Below are 5,319 nucleotides of genomic sequence, written 5' to 3'. Positions count from 1 at the left end.
TTTCCTAGAGTCAAATATATAAAGATAAAAAGTAGAAGGGTGGTTGCCAGGGCCTGGGGAGAAGGGATCAGCATTTAATAGGTGCAGCGTTTCAGTTGGGGATAATTTAAAAGTCTTCAAGATAAATGGTTGTACAACACTATTGAATATACTTATACCACTGAATATATACTTAAAAGTGATTAAGGGGCTGGGGAGATAGCTCAGTCGGTAGAGTGCCTGCCTTGCAAGCACAAGGCCCTGGGTTCGATCCCCAGCACCCAAAAAAAAAAAAAAAAAAAAGTGATTAAAAAGGTAAATTTTGTTATGTAGATTTTGCCAAAAACCAAAACCAAACCAAAACAAACAAACAAAAAAATCAGAATCAGAGAGACAGAGAGGCAGAACAGGTCTACTCATTTTTGTGAAGAACAAACATAAAAAGCATCTTTTCCCAGATTCTGAAAATGTCTTCTTAATTACTCGATTCAGGTTAAAAATTGCTGTGCTTGGTCTTTAGTCTCAACTAAAATCTAGGGTGTTGTTGTTGAAATCCATTAAGTTCAAAAGAGTAAAATGGGAAGGATTACTTTGCTTGATGTAAAACTTACCAAAAAGCATGCTCAAGACAGGGTCTTTGTGGAAGAATGGATAGATCTGTGAGACAGAATAGAGAATCCAGAGCTGACCCACCAAACATGCCCACAAAGTTGTCGACAGAGGGGTAAAAGTATTAAAATAGAGGAAGAAACACCTTTTTAATAAATGATATTGGATAATTGGACATCTACAGATTTAAAATGTGCATTTCAACCTCACATTTTATTAAAAATGAATTTTAAATGAATCATATATTTTCATGTAAAATGTGAAACTATAAACTTTTGGAAGAGAACAGGAGGAAAAATCCTCAGGACCTAGGAATAGGTAGAGTTTTAAGACATGACGCTAAGTATGATCCATGGGGCTGGGGAGATAGCTCGGTCAGTAGAGTGCTTGCTTTGTAAGCACAAGGCCCTGGGTTCAATCCCCAGCACCCCCCCCCCCCCCAAAAAAAAGGATGATCCACAATATTAAAAATTTGATAAAGTAAAAGACCCTATTAAGGTGATGAAAAGACAAGTTACAGACTTATAGGGAGAAGATATTTGCAAACTGTATCTGACAATAGATTATATTTAGAATATACAGAGAACTCAAAACTCAACAGTAAAATGAAAAGTCCAATTGGAAAATGAGCAAAAGATATTTCATGAAAGAGGATATATGGATGGCAAGTAGGCAAGTGAAAAGATGCTCATCATAAACCAACAGGAAAATGTGCATTTAACAAACCCAATGAGGGGCTGAGTGCAATGACACATGCCTGTAATTCCAGCAGCTCAGGAAGCTGAGGCAGGAGGATCACAAGTTCAAAGCCAGCCTCAGCAACTTAGTGAGGCCCTGTCTCAAAACTTTAAAAAAACAAAAAGGGGGGACTGGGGATGTGGTTCAGTGGTTAAGTGGCCCTAGGTTCAATCCCCGGTACCAAAACAAACAAAAAACCCAATGAGGTATCAGTACACATTAGAAGAGCTAAAATAAAAACAGTGATACCACCAGACTCTGGCAAGGATGTGGAGAAACTGGATCTCTTGTGCATTGCTAGTGGGAAAGTAAAGTGGTTCGGCCACTTTGCATAATAGTTTGGCAGTTTATGTTATCTTTTTGCAATTCTGGGAATCAAACTCTGGGTAGGCAAGTACTCTACCACTGAGCTAGAGTCCCAGCCCCAGGTAATTTCTTAAAAAATGGAACATATGCTTACCATATGATGCAGTGATTGCACATCTGGATTTCTTCCCCAGAGAAATGAAAACTTATGTTTATACAAAAGCCTACTTTCACTAGCCAAAAATTTTTTAAAAGCCCAGATATACTTCAGTAAGTGAATGGTTAAATCACCTGTGGTATATCCATTCCATGTGTTCCTGCTCGGCAATAAAATAGAATGCAGTAATGTGGATGAGTCTCAAGGGCAGTGTGTGGAGAAAAACAAATCTCAAAGAGTTACTAGGCAAAGGGTACAAGGGGCCTCTCTATACTAAGTCTCTAACTTCTCATGGATCTTTAATCACTTTGAAAAACAACAAAGACTGGAACAAATCCACTACATCTCTTCAACAGACAAGGGACAGGTCTGGGGATGGAACTCAGTGGTAGAGCCTGTGGTTGGCATGCCTGAAGCCCTGAGTCCTATCCTGGGGTGTTTGGTGGGAGGCAGACAGACAGACGAGGAAGAAAGGGAAGCCAGCATTATGAAATTTATGCCCTAAGCCAGAACTGAGTTATGGAACATCTGAAGTATGTATTATCTTACTTTATAGACAATCAGACCAAGGCATGTAGATGTAGAACTGTTTCAAATCAATGCTGTTGATCCTAAAGCCTCTGTTCTTTTAGGGAACTAAAGTGTATATGAGCTTTCAAGGTTGAGTGCTTAAAGAAGAATAAATAGTCACAGCAAAGAAAAATTTCAGGGCTAGGAGGGTAGCTCAGTGGTAGAGCATTTTCTTTGCATGCAGGGGGTCCTGGTTTCCATTCCCAGCACAAAGAGAGAGAAAGGGAGGGAGGGAGAGAGAGAGAAAGAGAGAGAGAGAAGAGAGAGAGTTCTGCTTTGCCTGCCAAAGTTGCCACCATCTCAGAAGCAAGCCCTGTGTACTTTATTTCATTCATCACCAATTGAGTGAATCATCATTCTGTTTGAGATCATTCACATAAGCTAATTAAAACAAACACCTATCTTCTGAAAGCTTATGTCCTTCCTTAAGCACCACTTTTGTTCTGTGGTGGCTACTGAACGAAGTTAACCTCCGTGGCTGGTGCTTGAGCGCTCCTGGTTCTGCCCAGCAGCCTCCATAATAAACGTTGCCTCCCACTGCACCCCATGTGGGCAGTCTCCTCTAACTGAACTAGTTTTCACTGTCCATCTTTCCCAACCCATGACATGGTCTCCATCTTCACTGTGCACAAAGCCCAACTACTCCAACCTCTGAGGGGTTCCCCTTCCTCACACCCAAAAGCTTAGGTCTCAGGCTGGAGATGTGGTAGAACACTTGCCTAGCATGTGTGAAGTCTTGGTTCCATCCCAGCACCACGACAAACAAACAAAAACTTAGGTCTATCTAGCACACAACAAGCACTCAACACAGACTAATTGATTAAGTCACTGTGAACTGTCACATACGGTCTTGCACTGATGCTAAAAGTACATGTATTAGTCCTGCTTTTTAGATAGATGATAAATGTCTTTTTATTTTTTGTATTCTTAATAGCCCTTAGCCCAATTTGTAACTGATTTTAAAATAGTCACTAATAATGAAGAGTCTACAACTGGACACCAACCTTCACTTGCTGGTCAGCTCTTTTGAAAATAGTGCAGGTCCACTTGCCATGGACTTTCTTCCTCCTGTTCCTCTTCTCTTGGGGAGAGTTTTCCTCACAAAGTTCCCAAGATATGACTCTTTTCACGATGACCCATCTCTCCTCCCTCTGGGAGTCCATTTCCTTCAGCAGTCATACCCTTCCTTGGGGAGCTGACTTGGCTCCTTGAGTTTCAAGTTCACATCTGGAATGAACTCAGATACCAGTGCTCACAGTCATGGTCATCCATCTCTAGGGATGAGCAAATTAGGAAGGAGCTGTAGAAGGTGTAACTGAAAGAATTAGTTAGTGGCTGGGGAGCGGGCTGAGCTGTTGTGATGAGTGGGTCTGACCTCCTGGTTATTCATAAATAACACACATTGGGCTGAGGCTTGAGGGAAACATGCCAGAGGGAGGAAGGTGTTAGTGAAACACAGATGACTGCAGAACAAACTTGTGGGAGACAGTGGGAAAATCTCACTCTATTACTCCCAGTTTCTTCTGAGCCAGGAGGATCTTGAGGGCATCTGCTCAATATGGCGGCATGCTAGCATGAACAGTTCAGAGCAAGTCTGGCAAATTCCCAGGAATCTGGGTCACCATGCAGAATTATAAGAAGATGAAAATGAGGTCTCTCTAGTTTTTTTCTCTAAGGCAGGGGTCAGCAAACTATGTCTCCCTAGCTGTTCTGTTAATGTACATCCTGCAATCTAAATGACTTACATGTTTAAGTGGTGGGGAATTATTATTTTTTTAAAAATTTTTTTAAAGAAAAATACTTCATAGCATGTGAATATTGTACTTAATTCAAATTTCAGTGTTTACAAGTTGTTTTATTGCCTATAGCTGCTTCAGCACTATGATAGCTCAGCTGCTTCAATGCAGAGACTGGGCTGTGAAACCTATAACCAAGATAGATGGGTTATGTAATTTGAGGTACAATATTAACATGTGAGTCCATTGTTATAAATATTGTTAAAGGGGTTGGGGTGTACAGTTCACTTAGCATATGTGAAGCTCTGGGTTCCATCTCTAGCACCAAAAATATTAAAAAAAAAAAAAAAAAAAAGAATTCCATAATGGTCACAGTTGAGTGGTCAACCAAGTGTGAGACCCTCTGACCCTTAGGTCCTGCCAAACTGCTTGTGAAACCAGCCGTGGTTTTACTACCTGACTCTCTACAGAAAAATTTGCCAACCTGTGCTATTGGAGTTCAAACACCAACAACAAACTTTTTCTTTTTTATTATTAATGTCAATCTCCAGTAAAAATCTAGGGTCTTTGGAAACTTTGAAAAGAAATTATTAAATATTAGGCCCCATTATGGGTTTATTAAAAATAAATTATTCCAAATAAGTTGTACTTTTTTTTTTTTTTTAATAGAATCATCTAAGGGGTGGGTGGAAGGTGACTATAGAAAGCCAGGCAAGAAAATGCCAAAGGTGTCCATCTTATTCCTTCCATTCAGTCAGTCATACCATATTTATGTCAAAATATCAGGAAAAAAGGAGACATTTCTTTATGCTGAAAAGTCATGTTTAAAGGTGTAAATATTTCTTTTTTTTTCCTGTGGTGCTGGGAATTGAACCCAGGGGTTGCTTTACCATTGAGCTATATCCCATCCTTTCTATTTTTTATTTTGAAACAGGGTCTCACTAAATTGCCTAAGTTATCACTATACTGCTGGCCTCTAATTTGTGACCCTCCTGCCTCAGGCCCCCGGGATTGCTGGGATTACAGGCATGCACTGTTGCACCAGGTATTTCTAAGTCTTCTTATTTCTCAGATATCATAATAGCTTATTTGAAAGTATTCTCAGTTTAAGAGATGGGCTGAAAGATTACTTTATTATTATTTTTTATGTTTTTATTTTTACAGACTGCATTTTGATTCATTGTACACAAATGGGGTACAACTTTTCATTTCTATGGTTGTGCA

This window comes from Sciurus vulgaris, assembly GCF_902686455.1.
Source record: "Sciurus vulgaris genome assembly, chromosome: 5".
Classification (NCBI taxonomy): domain Eukaryota; kingdom Metazoa; phylum Chordata; class Mammalia; order Rodentia; family Sciuridae; genus Sciurus; species Sciurus vulgaris.
Note: the sequence above shows the minus strand (reverse complement) of the source record.